The sequence below is a fragment of the Papaver somniferum genome, chromosome 9 (genome assembly GCF_003573695.1).
Source record: "Papaver somniferum cultivar HN1 chromosome 9, ASM357369v1, whole genome shotgun sequence".
Taxonomy (NCBI): domain Eukaryota; kingdom Viridiplantae; phylum Streptophyta; class Magnoliopsida; order Ranunculales; family Papaveraceae; genus Papaver; species Papaver somniferum.
Genome location: NC_039366.1, coordinates 180,892,034 through 180,906,730, shown reverse-complemented (window position 1 = coordinate 180,906,730; position 14,697 = coordinate 180,892,034). Strand labels below are relative to the sequence as shown.

The 14,697-nt window shown below is 35.1% G+C and overlaps 2 long non-coding RNA genes across 2 annotated transcripts; both read right to left on the bottom strand.

Moving 5' to 3' along the window:
- Window positions 1–839: 839 nt before the first annotated feature.
- On the bottom strand, window positions 840–2,959 carry LOC113308660. The gene is made up of 5 exons (XR_003339966.1): window positions 2,903–2,959; window positions 2,035–2,146; window positions 1,682–1,862; window positions 1,496–1,591; window positions 840–1,114 (listed from the first exon to the last, which is right to left on the bottom strand). It is a non-coding gene; the product is annotated as an uncharacterized LOC113308660 (long non-coding RNA).
- Window positions 2,960–3,882: 923 nt separating this feature from the next.
- Window positions 3,883–5,111, bottom strand: LOC113308659. Its single transcript, XR_003339965.1, has 3 exons — window positions 4,901–5,111; window positions 4,729–4,765; window positions 3,883–3,962 (listed from the first exon to the last, which is right to left on the bottom strand). It is a non-coding gene; the product is annotated as an uncharacterized LOC113308659 (long non-coding RNA).
- Window positions 5,112–14,697: the final 9,586 nt, after the last annotated feature.

Below are 14,697 nucleotides of genomic sequence, written 5' to 3'. Positions count from 1 at the left end.
TAATACGCTTTACTATGGGATTCTTGAATGTGCACAATCATTTTATGTGAACTATGGTGCATGGTCGTTAATGACTTTGTATGTTCTTCTTTGTTAAGAAAATATTTTTATAGCCTTTGGTAGCTATTCTTGGTGTAAATCCGGGCGAAAAAGATTGATTCTATCCTCTAAGGACAAATCATCTTATATATGCATTACGAGTTTGTCTTGATGCCTAGGGAACTTCTTATGAGAATTTATTCTTGTTTTTTAGAAGGATTACTAGAGTTTGGAATAACCATTATTGTGAGTACACATAGCTATGTCCAATGTTTTCATCTTCATGTTTTTAGATTTATTTATTTAAATTCTAAGTTTTCTGGAAGATGATTTTTGCAATTTTAATCTTTATGATTTTATATATTGCAAATTGTTATGGGATATGTTGTTTACGTCCGTTGCTGACTGGGGTTGCAACGGCAAATCGACGTTGCAAAACACGGCGTTGCATTTTTTCGCAACGGCATAAGCTCTGTTGCGACTCTCGGTCAGCAACGGGAATTCTTGCCGTTGCGACGCTATTTATTCGCAACAGAGATCTGCCGTTGCTAAGCTGTTTTGAATTACAGGAATACCCCTACCTGGAACTAAATGTTATTGGTTCTGGTTCTAATTTAGCAACAGATTACACACGTTGCTAATATTTTGTAACATAAAAAAAAAAGGTCAAGTCTTCATTGACCTGGTCAAAATCCATTTCCCCCACATTTACCCCCTGCAGTTACCTAGTTCCCCATATTCATCATTTCCACAAATATACAAACTATGTCACTCATTACAAAACTGTAGTATATTATGAAAAAAGGATTCTTCAATTGAAATTAACAATAAGTATGAGTATTTGATACAAATGTATAGTAAGTATGTATCACAACAAACTAGTGTACACATAGAAACTTACTTAGTTCCTATGTTCAGTTCGTATAAAGTTACGAAATTCCTAAGTTCTCCCAACTTAAATCACTATAAGGAAATACTACATGGAAACTTACAAATCTTGCAGCTGCTAAGGGACCTAATGGCTGCTTTGTTCTCCAACCTTTATGATCTCACAACATAGCATCATTCAATTAACCTGCGAACAAACTAACAAATTAGATTAGATTGAATTGTGCTGCAGTCCTTCAGTGTCCTCTATCATGTGATAATACAGTGAATTAGACAGAATGCAGATCAGATAAGGCGAATCATATTATGCAATAATACAGATAACTGATGTGTAGCAGGTCAAATCTTGATACTATAAAAAATTATTTAAGAGGTATGCCGCGGCGGTATGAGTTCTGGAGAGATCAAGAGAAAATGATATTCGTGGGAAACGCAATCTTTTATTCCAGTCGATTTTGGAAGCTACAGAGTGCTCACAACAGCACATCATAAAGTACATGCACTAATTTTTTACTGTGTTATTGTTTTTCAATAGGTATGAAGGTTCAGAAACAGGAAAAACTCTTACCGTCTTCTATGGATTTCCAGAATTTCATCACCTAACTTATTCTCTTCCTTAAGTGATCCTCATTTTACTCTATCAAACAGATGCACGAGCGCCTTTCTGGTATAAGTGGAAAAAAAAACATTATTCTAGCAACAGTAAGTTGTTAAGATAGTTCAAATTATATGCCTAGAGGTGGAGTCTTGTTACCTGTCGGGAGAAAATGTTTTTCTATGCACCAGAAAAAGCATGTGTCCCTCAATTGCCCTTGCCATGTTTCCAGAGTATGAAGGTATAAAAACATCACTTTCAACCGACCAATGTAATCAAGTTCCTCAATTGATGCTATTTTTTCCTGTGAAAAAGTCGGCACGAGAGTGGAGTGTTCTCTCTGCATAAGAAATAAGGGATGGGGTCAAACATGAGGGTGACAATGAAGCAACAACAGAAAATGCGTAATCTCCTTTCGATCAAAACACTTATTATGTGATTAACATTGCATTTCTCCTAATATAAACAACACAAAGGGCACAATTTGATTTCTACCATTGCAGTCATAGTACCTGATCAAGGTTAGTTCATCAGCCTCATCCGAAGACAGACCATGTGTGCATCCACCGAAAGCAAGCATATCCTTCTCATATCGTAAGTGTAAGGAGATGTACGGACCATAGTCTGACCAAATATCATATGATATGACAAAAATCATCATTACTTCAATAGTTTAAAACTTACAATGATAAGTGACAAAATTAAAACGCTTTACTTCAGATTTGAAAACCAATATTAATAATTGTTCCCATAATCAAAATGCGGCCTGGCTATATTGAAACTTAGAACCTAGCAAGGAACAACAGCCAACATAAGGTAACTTTACCAAAACAAAGTACTGTACCAAGTAGATAGGGTTGGAACTGTAACTATGCTAAATCCATTCCATTAAATTGATATATCTACTTCAGTTATAAATGAATACAACCAAACAATAAAGCTAATTGGCTGTCCAAACCATAAAAACATACACTTTCTATGCAATTAAAGCTACATGTTAGAATTCAAGTGTATATCATGAATTTGATATATCCCCTTCAATTCTAACATGTAGCTTCAACTGAGTCCCAGCGGTAGGGTTCCCGAAGGCCTTAGGTTCACCACTAGGACCATTTTTTATCATGCTCATTGAGAATCTATCAAAATAAAAATCATACTTACAAAAACTATAAAGTTCAGTCCATACAAACTTATAAAAATCTCTAAGTTCAGAAAGTATACAAACTTATAAAAATTCTTAAGTTCAGACCATACAACGTATACAAATTTCTAAGTTAAGAGATTATTATCATGCTCACTGAGATGCTATTATCATCAAACTTCAGCTAAACAATATAAAAGAAACCAAAATAATCAAAACAATTTCATAGTTGGATATACCTTCTTAGTTTTCCTAAACCAGTTCTTCTTCAAACTCTAATGAACTGAACTTCAGCTCTTCAATCTTGACAAACCCTAACATGGGGAAAAAAAGGGGCATTAGATTCAGATAAAGAACAAACCATAAAATAGAAATAAAATATAAAAGGAACCAAAATAATCAAAACAATTTCATAGTTATATACTGTAGCACCCTTTTTCACTAAACAGTATATAGTACACTAACTCTAATACCTCAGGTGATAGATACCATAAGATAAGCCTAAAAATGGCTGATTTTAGATCAAAAGGAAAAGTATAACATGGATCTTCAAAAGAAAATTAACAACGATTACAAGGACCTGACTAATTACAGACGGAGCGTGCTGACATTAGAAAGTCTAGAAATGAATCATTCATTTCAAGACATGCCAAGTACTTCAACTGGACTCTAAAAGTTATAAGAAACATACATGATCACCTAATTTACAATGCGGTGTTTGATATTACATATATACACTCGAGAGTTAGAGACTACTTACAATCAACCCAAGAAAAATACCTTCAAAAGTTACATAAAACAGACAAGTTATAAGAAACATTTGACCCACTGAAATAAACAATCAAGTACCCCAAAATATTTAAAGAACATCAACACACACATAACACTCATGTATATGGAATTTACTCCTCCTTCAAACAATGTATAATATTCAATGCCAAATTCCAGCACCTAGATAGTAATACTGCGGTGTATCGCCCTAGCCATAACATAAAAGCTCGAAAGAAGTAGTTATAAATGGAGGAGCAGAGTTCCTATATACCACAGATGGAAACTATTGTTTCCCATAACATTCATACAGGCAAGCAACATATAAGGTCCTTTCTAAGTAATAGAAAAGCCAAAAGAATCAACAGGATTTTAGTGAATCAAAAAGCAGCAATGCATGAATTTGTTTAGATGCATAAATATAGTTTTGTAAAGAGGCATTAAAGGTTATAAAAGAGTAATGTAAGTTCCAACCTCAATCCGCTATACAACCCTTACCCTTTGATGTCCGCTTTTCAAATCCAATAACACCTTAACCAAATAGAAGTTAAGTTAGAGAAACAGAACAATCTCGTTGAACCTGATCTACAAAATAAAACGAACTGACCTAGCCAAACTGTGGAAACAACACAAAGCCCCTAGACGAGGATTCTAATATGGATTTACTAAAGAAGGTTCCAAACATTATCAATGGAACTACAACTAATTCGAGATGTGAATAGGTTCAACAGTTAAAGAACATGACCGCCAAAAGTGCAATAACAATCGTTTCTGAAACTAACATAGTTCATAGTGCAATAACATAGTTCTTAGTGCAATAATTGAGCTGGATATAAATTACCCTGCTGAGATTGTTGTTCGAAGACATCTAACTTATCAGTAGAAATTTTAGGCTAGATCAAGATATAAAATATCAAACTCATTGAAAATAACACTGGCGGGAGCGTTGAACAGCAGTTACTGAGTGAAATATAACTCACGCAATAAAGTTCATAGAGGAAATCTTAAATTCACAAAAGATATGCCTTTCAGAGAACCAAATTTCATGAAACGAAGCCTTATTTCAGTTCATTATCCCAAGTGCCCTAAAATCGATCCAAAAGTCACAGGACAACGTATGAAATTTCTGTGATGAAGTGGTTTGCCTCAATTCAAAAGATTTTCTTGTAAAATTCAACAAATGAGGTGACTTAAGACCACCAGATACCTATTTCTAAGCCCTAGCATCACAATTAATACTAATCAAGCTTAGATTAACTTATAAAGGAGGGATAAATTATAGGACTGCTACATATACCTTCTTAGTTCTTCCTTATTCTTCAAACTCTGATGAACTGAAAATGTATTACAACAACAAGCCATAAAATTAGTTTATAGTTTACAACCCAAAAATACAAATTAAACCCTAAACTGAAAATACCTCAAAATCCCTAAGAAAGTTAACATAGAAAAATATATCAAACTTATACCTTCAATGTTCTTCAGATCTCCAAAGTACTTCAGTTCTTCAATCTTGATAAACCCTAAAATGGAAACAAAAAAAATCGTATTAGATTCACTATGAAACCCTAAAACCGAAAGAAATAGAAGAAATGGAAAAACTGAAATCGAAAGAATCAGATTCACAAATGAAATCGAAAAACTGAAATCAAATATTAAACCCTAAAATCGATGGGTTCGATAAACTTAAATCAAAATCTCTAAATCCTAGAAATCAAAGTCTCTGAGTCTGAACCACGAAACTCACAACTGAAACCCTAGATATATCAAAATCTGTAACCCTAACATAAAAAGTCAAAGATTATATTTACACGATGATAAAATTCAGAGATTGAGATGGAGATGGAGATGGAGATGTAGATGCAGATAAGAAGATGGAGATGTAAACCCTAAATAAAGAGCAGCTCAGCTGAGCAGATGGAGATGGAGATGTAGATGCAGAGAAGAAGAGAGAGTGAGCCGATAGAGTCTCTGCTTGTGGCGGAGAAAAAATAAAATGAAATGAAGAAAGAAATGGATTAAGGGAAGGATATACCTGGATTGGGATTAAGGGTGGAAAAAAATAAAAGAAGTCTTGACCGAAGTTTGACTGGGGCGTGTTTATAAGTCCTAGTGTTCCCGACCACGCACGTGGTTCACACGCTTGAATACAACGCATTTGCGATTCACAACCTCGCTTGTGAGGTTACAAAATTCGAAACGGCAGATCTCTGTTGCGAAAAAGAAGGGTGTTGCAATTAATAACTAAAATTTCGCAACGGCCCTTATGCCATTGCAAACCTGGGTTGCGAATCCCTAAAAATGGTGTAGTGAGACTTCCTGTGTATTACTAGTTGCATAACTAGAGTCGATTCTCCTTTAACCTTAGGTTTCTTATCGAGACCCTGTAGGTTAACGACTTGAAGACTTCATTGGGATTGTGAAGCCAGACCCAACTATTATCTTTGTAGTTGTGTGATCTGATCTTGCAGTTTCTATCATGTTGAGTGTAATTAAAATAATTGGCTCAAGATTTTATATCTCTGATAGGCAAGATAGAAAAGTAATCACAAACAAACTTCGTCTCATCGTTTGTGATTCCACAATAACTTGTTTCTCTAGTCGATTAAGTTTATTGTGAGGTGATTGATAATACTAGGGTGTCCTTCGGGAATATAAGTCCGGTTTATCAATTGGTTCCTGTTCACCTTGATTTATCAAAAGACGGAACAAAAACTCTTGGGTATTTCTGTGGGAGACAGATTTATTCAATCCTATAGACTTTTCTGTGTGAGACAGATTTGTCTGTCAAGTCTTCGACTTTGGGTCGTAGCAACTCTTAGTTGTGGGTGAGAACAGCTAAGGGAATCAAGTGCGTAGTATCCTGCTAGGATCAGACACATAATGAGCGCAACTGTACCTTGAATCATTGTGAGATTGATTAGGGTTCAACTAAAGTCTACTCCGAAGTTAATTAGTAGTAGGCTAGTGTCTGTATCGGCTTAATACAGTGTGGTGTTCAATCCGGACTAGGTCCCGGGGTTTTTCTGCATTTGCGGTTTCCTCGTTAACAAAATTCTGGTGTCTGTGTTATTTCTTTTCCGCACTATATTTTGTTATATAATTGAAATATCACAAGTTGTGCGTTAAGATAAATCAATTAAAATATCCAACCTTTGGTTGTTGATTTACATTGATTGACACTTGAACATTGGTCTTTGGCACCGTTCAAGTAACTCCTCTTATATTCAATCAGGATCGCAGATTTTTATTTGCTGATTGCGGATTGAATTAAGAGTTAGAGATATTAAACTCTTTGATATACTTTATTCTAGATTGAGTCTGACTGTCTAGTTGATTCTCTATAAGTATTGGAGTAGGTCCTCTCAGATTTCCAAACGAATTGTTGGGTGTGGTTGTTAGACCCCCGCATTTTCAATTGGTATCATAGCAGGCAAACACATTAAATACCTTATAAGTCTGTGTTTGTAGCGATCTGAATATGGACGAGTCTATCTCTAATAACGTACCAGTTCATAAATCACTAGATGATTTTCACCTGAGAAAACTGTCACATCTAGGTCAGTATCTAAACATTCTCTTAATGTAGAACCTGTTGAAGTCTGGGAAATACGCCTAGAAGAATAGTTGGACGAACTTTCTGATGAAGGTGATTCTATTGATGACGAAGTCTCAGAATATGTTAAGGTTTTGAATTCATTGGAGAAGAAGAAGATGACAACTTCTTATGTCACGCCTCTTCTGACTCCTCTCTGTCGAGAAAACAAGAAATTGAGAAGATGTTACGCAGGTGTTTATGTTTCGAATCTTTCTCACGAATCGAACCTCAAGGATTCTGAGGAAAAACTACGTATAAAGTCACTTGAGTGTGATAATCTTTATCAAAAGTATTTTTTGTTGGAAGAGAAACTTGCAGAATCTGAAGCAAGGATTAACTCCCAACGAACAAGTTTTGATGAGAGAGAAAGCGCTTATCTAGCTGGACAAAAATGCCTTGAGGCTGATTTAGCTATTGTTCTTGATAAAATCAAGATGTTGGAAGATTACTTGAAAAAGTTAAATACTAGTTCAAGCAAATTAACCACTATGCTAGGAGCAAGTAAAAATCATCGTGATACACGAGGATTGGGATATAAGGGAATAGATGCTCCAAGTATTAGCAAAGAGGTAAAAAATTTCAAGGCTAGTGATTCTTCTCAAAAAAAGGTTTCCACTGATGGCAAAAGTGAAATACCTTCACCGGCAGTTAAAGTTCGAAAGAGCAATGTATATCAACCTCCAAAGTCAACACATACGGATCGAGGTAAGAACATTCCTTATGTTTGCCACTATTACGGAAATAAAAGTCACCTGGAAAGGAGATGTTGTTTCCGTATAAGGAATGAGAAACTTCATGATGTTCTTGTTTGGGCATCCCAAGAAGTTGTGAAACCAAGATCATATGTTAAGCACAATTCCCTTAACGCTACAGGTTGTAACTATCCAACCTTTAGGCAAAGGAATCAGTGTTGTGATAAACCTAGATTTGCCTATAAACGTCATAAGAAGCCTTTTCACAATCGTAATGATTATCAAAAGGATAACTTTGTAAAGACGAAGACAAGATCCGATGCTCCCAATTGGAGAAAGACTAACTTGCAAAAGGATAGTCAATCCAATTCTCTTCCGACAATTCCAGAAGAGAGTAATGGGAAGAAGGGTCAGGTTGTTTCTAAAAACACTCAGAAGTGGATGCCAAAGAAATTTTATGATGCCTTGAGTGAGAAAAGGAATGATCTCCCAGATGGAGATGAGAAACCTTGAATTTGGATGAGTTAAGAATGGTATTTGTCCTGCCTCTTGTTTTTGAGTGTTTTGCTCCGTTTCGTCGCACTTGTTCCACTTCTCTTAGAATTTGGCACTTGGATTCTTGGAGTACTACTCTTCTAAGCTTATTTATGGCCTATACAAGAATGTTGAAGGAAGTTCAAGAATGGGCAGTAATACGCTTTACTATGGGATTCTTGAATGTTCACAATCATTTTATGTGAACTATGGTGCATGGTCGTTAATGACTTTGTATGTTCTTCATTGTTAAGAAAATATTTTTATACGCCTTTGGTTGCTATTCTTGGTGTATATCCGGGAGAAAAAGATTGAGTCTATCCTCTAAGGACAAATCATCTTGTATGTGCATTACGAGTTTGTCTTGATGCTAGGAAACTTCTTATGAGAATTTATTCTTGTTTTTTAGAAGGATTACTAGAGTTTGGAATAGCCATTATTGTGAGTACACATAGCTATGTCCAACGTTTTCATCTTCATGTTTTTAGATTTATTTATTTAAATTCTAAGTTTTTTGGAAGATGATTTTTGCAATTTTAATCTTTATGATTTTATATATTGCAAATTGTTATGGGATATGTTGTTTACGTCCGTCAACCTGTGACTATCCCATACTTATTCAAAAGTTATCTCTATTATGTCGGTATGAAAGTATTGATAGAAGAGAGAATAAACTTTTGACATTACCAAAGTTAAAGCCTTTTATGTCATTGTTTACAAGGATTAAGTCTATTATATGTCATTTTGCAAATAGTGATGAAAAATAGAATGAATCCTTGTCTATTCCGCAGTATTGGTCGATCTCCGATCCACATTTTTGTGCATATACTGTGTTGGTCCATAAATTTTCTTATGTTCGAGCATGACTGATGTGATTTTTATGTTGTTGTAGAAAAGTTCGTTCAACTCAGACTTGTGTAGACTCGATTTTAGACTCAAATTAAAATAGAAAACTTAAAAAGAAATTGTTATCAAGATTATAAAAAGCACTGAGACTCAGGATTCCACCAATCTCCAATTTTTATGTGATTTAATCTAGTCAATATTTATGCAACTCTTTACGTTTAAAGTGATTCTAATATTTTTGCCTAGACAAGTAGATTCTCAAAACAATAATTGTAAATCGAAAGCATGGACCATCAAAAGATTTAACCTAAACATGACCCATCAATTGAGAACACAACCACTTAATCATAATCATATATTCGATTTCAGTTCAGTGCAAATAATCATAAAAGAATTACAAAAATTAAATTAAATAGAATTTACCACATAATAATTGGAAAAATGGCTTCCTCCGTCGCCTCAGCAATGGGGTTTAGCTCCTCATATTAGTCACTTGCTCAAAATATTTGTTTATGGTTCAAAAGTTGATTAAAAGATGAAAAACTATAACACTGATTATTTGCAACGGTGTAATGGAGCGTTGCAAAACAAAGGACTGACTGTTACAAAGAAGTCACTGTAGCAGTGTTACAAATTTGAGACGATGTTCTTATTTGCACGTTTGTTCTTCAGCAGCAGCAGCAGAAACACGGGTTTTCCTGCAACTTGATCAATTCAGCTCTGTAGTGCTACAAACTCCCCTGCGACTGCTCCAATAACTTCGTCAACTTCCCTGGAACTCGAACACACCTTTTATACTGCTCAGAAACCTAAAAATAACGATTAATTCTCTCTTTTTCTTTTCGTGCAAGCCACGACAATAATATTCTCTGCCAACTTCCTTACGCGTTTCTAAGACTTCTAAATCATCCGAAACTCTTCCTTAGATAGAATCCCACCTTAGGAAACAATATCACGCCTTTAGTCTCCCTGAAATTCCTAAAATAATTCCACACAGTTTCCGTATACAACTCAACCTCTGTTTCCTTTTTCCGGATTATCCAGCCCAATTTGATCGATTCCAGCGCACATACCAAGCCTGTTATGCTCAATCACGTTCAGCCCAATAAATTCCAGCAATTGAATCTCTCTAAAACACCCTAGAAATCCAACCCAAAGTCTGGTATGCAACCTGGTTCTTTTTTCCGCCTTTTTGATTTTTTGAAATGTTGAAGATGACCTCCCCCTATCCTGTGCTGGTCTCCCTTTAGCAGCTGCCTGGAAATGGATGCGCCTTAGTAATTGGTTACCCCTTATCCATTTGAGAGTCCGTATAGTAATTTTCTCCCACGAGCGCAAAAATCACTTTTTTAACCAATTTCGCCGCAAAAGCTTATTTCTCCAAAAATACCTACAGGGACATAAAAAGCCATAATAAATATAAAATCGAGCACTAATAATATATACAATTGAGATTATATAAGACACAAAAATGTGCCTATCAATGACCAATTGAATTGATCACTTTTTGTGGTTAATTTAGTTGTGTAATTCCAATTGAATTAATCATGGGTTTTCTTGTGGTTAATTTAGTTATGCTTTTCGATTGGATTAATCATGTATTCTTTTGCGAACAATTCAATTGAATACTTTGGACTCAAATTCATGTTTTCATGTGATTTGGTTATGTCCAAAGAAATCCTCCTTTTCTTGTGAAAGTAAGGTCGCCTTTGTTGTTCTTTCGGGAATGACATTTTATGGGGGAGAGTTCTTTTTGAACTTGCGCTTAATTTCCAAATCTTTGTGGGGAGTGCGTCTGTGGAATATTTAAGGGATATCTTGTATCTTTATTAACTCCTTGATGAATGCATTTAGCTTCGGCTTTATGATGGCATCTAAATTTGTTGGTATGTTAATACACCTTTTGGTCATGAAGTATCTCTGTGGAAATTTCATTAGGATCCCACTAATTTTCGTACCTTTGCCAATTTTTTTGACAAAAAGGGGGAGAATTAACGTGTAGTTCACACTACAAATACATATGTTTTACGGATCATTATGTAAGGGGGAGTGGTTTTCATGTTGAGATATGTATTGACTAAGGGGGAGGGATACATATCACCATAGTATTGTTATCAAAGTTGTGATACAATTGAACTTTGATGTTGTGTAATAATACTATGACACTGTATAACAATGATTGAGAGCATTTTGTTTTCTCATTGTTATAGCTTCAACAACTGTGATGCTGAACTTACAACCTTTAGGATCATGAAGTACTTGGAAGTGACGAAGATTTCGAGTCGCGTTGAAGATGCCAAGGAAATCAAGCATGTGGCTGAGAAGCTACATTTTTTATCTTTTTTTGTAATCCATATGTATTGATAGTTTTGTCAATAAAATTGACAAAGGAGGAGATTGTTAGAGCATTGATCGGTCGAACTCGCATCCGTTGCTATCTCAAGCATGTTTGTCAATGTTAGTGATCAAAACTATAAGTCTTGATTTCTAGCCTATTTATAGATGTCTCGGACTAGGACATAGATAGTGTAGTTGGGCTTAGATCTCTTGACGTTCATCTCTTGAAGACGAAGAACTACTAAGGGGAGCTTGTGGAACTTCTTCGACAAAAGGTATGTGGAGACTTGAACCTATCTATCACTTGGAAAGTCTATTTCTACTATCTCCTATATTGAGACATAAGTCGTGTTACGATATAGTTTTCTTTATACACATTTGAGATTTCGAGCTGAGTATATCTCGCTTACATATTTCTCGAAATATGTGTTGGTAAGCTTTCGATTCGACCAAGTTCATCTTATATCATGAGAAAATTTCCGAGTAACATCTTACATTTTTTGTGTGATACAATCATTTGATGTAGGCTTGGAATGTTTCGATAATGATTATTTCAATATCTTGATAATTGCTTTGATGCTAATAGTGTGTGAAAACGGCTATTGTCATTATAGAAGAATGTTTCAATGATTGAAATAAAGAGTTGATGATGTAACCATCTTTGGATATAAGCACATATAGTATGTTCGCACATTAGTGTACAAATCCATAAATCGGAAGCCAAGAGTATGCATATGTTTGTATACGAAATTGGTGAAGGAGACAGGTTAAGTATGCGTCCCCGTACGCATACTGGCGGAAGTTCTTGAACCGAGAATTTCTGCTGAGTTTGGTTTTTGACAAACTCTTAACTGGTCACCTTAAGTATGCGGGCGGAAGTTTTCGAACCAAAATTTTTTGCTGAGTTTGGAAACTTTACAAACTCAAAACTGGTTGCTTAAGTACGCATACCCGTACACATACTTAAGATGGTTACTTTGTAAAATCGGTCAGTTCATGGACTTAAATATTTAAATCATAAGGAATGCAATCTTTGCAAACCGCGGCTATAATGTCCATGACTGATTCAAGTTGAATCAAATCGTTCTGATTTCAACTGTGTTTTCTCAACAATTGAACAACTCTTTAACTAGTTTCATTTGAGTCATTTGAACTAGTTATGGTTAAGATGAATAAGGTTGATATGAGAGTAATCATATGGCTAACCTCGGTTAACTATTTGTGAATCAACCTGGTGTACACGTTTAGGTACGGTTACATAAACCTAAATAAGAGTACATTTCATTTGTGTGTAACAAGCTAAGTTCGATCTAACGGTTGAAAGATATTAGCTTGGTTGAATCATATTTTCATCTAACGGTGATTATTGAATGCTTTGTTACCAAGGTAACTTGGATTGCAAACCCTGATTTGAAAACTATATATAGGAGAACTCTAGCAACTGGGAAAACTAATCCCCACACCTCCTGTGTGTTACTAGTTGCATAACTAGAGTCGATTCTCCTTTAACCTTAGGTTTCTTCTAGAGACCCTGTAGGTTAACGACTTGAAGACGTTCACAATCCCCAACTATTATCTTTGTAGTTGCGTGATTTGATCTTGCTGTTTCTATCGTGTTGAGTGCAATTGAAATAATTGGATCGAGATTTTATATCTCCGATAGGCAAGATAGAAAAGTAATCACAAATAATATTTGTCTCATTGTTTGTGATTCCACAATAACTTGTTTCGCTAGTCGATTAAGTTTATTGTGAGGTGATTCATAATACTAGGTTGTTCTTCGGGAATATAAGTCTGGTTTATCAATTGGTTCTTGTTCACCTTGATTTATCAAAATACGGAACAAAAACTCTTGGGTATTTCTGTGGGAGACAGTTTTATTCAATCCTATAAACTTTTCTGTGTGAGACAGATTTGTCTATCAAGTCTTCGACTTTGGGTCGTAGCAACTCTTAGTTGTGGGTGAAATCAGCTAAGGGAATCAAGTGCCTAGTATCTTGCTGGGATCAGAGACATAAGGAGTGCAACTGTACCTTGAATCAGTGTGAGATTTATTAGGGTTCAACTACAGTCCAGTCCGAAGTTAATTGGTAGTAGGCTAGTGTCTATAGCGGCTTAATACAGTGTGGTGTTTAATCTGGACTAGGTCCCGGGATTTTTCTGCATTTGCGGTTTCCTCGTTAACAAAATTCTGGTGTCTGGTTTTTTTCTTTTCCGCATTATATTTTGTTATATAATTGAAATATCACAGGTTGTACGTTAAGATCAATCAATTAGAATACCCAACCTTTGGTTTACATTGATTGACACTTGAACATTGGACTTTGGTACCGTTCAAGTAAATCCTCTTATATTCAATCAGGCTCGCAGATTTCTATTTGCTGATTGCGGATTGAATTAAGAGTTAGAAATATTAAACTCTTTGATATACTTTATTCTAGATTGATTCTGACTGTCTAGTTTATTCTCTAGAAAGTGTATTGGAGTAAGTCCTCTCAGATTGCCAAACAAATTGTTGGGTGTGGTTGTTAGACCCCCGCATTTTCAAACACGTTCGAATAACAATTTCCATGAATCCATAGATACATAATATATCAACATGAGAGCGAACACCTTAAATGGCACTAAAAATTTCATTCCAGAAACCTTTAAAAATATGCAGATGCAATATCTAAAGGTATCAAATTAAAGTAATATCGTGAATTCTTAAATCAAGTCAACATAGATCCTACGAAAAAAAAAAAGCTATGTTCTCAAGAAAATACTAATTAAACCCCTCCCAGCTGAATAGATTACCTACAGGAAGATTTGAATTAGGGGAAGAGATGTCATTGCGATCATGCATAACTCCTCTGATTTCTTCAATCATAGAATAACAAGAGTGACAGTAGGGTTCAAATATCCAGTTAATTCCATAGTATCCATGGAGAAAAATTGAATGAAAATAATAAAAATAATTGATTTTTATATCTTTTTTTCAAACCCCCCTTGTGCAGCTTTTAACCACAACAAAAGAAATTCCCCTGAAATCATATTATTATTATTTGATTTGGTGTGTGTGGCTTCGCCCTGTCCCGTCTCGATGCATCAAATAGGTGGAAAAAATATAGGAAATATAGAGCACCAAGCTTGAATATATAGGAAATATAGAGCACCAAAATTTTGACCACCTTGCATCTTTTGTACTTCAGTTTGATTAAAACTTTCAAATCGTTTCAAGTTTGTACAATCAGATGAAATTTGAAGTTTCCATGCCATA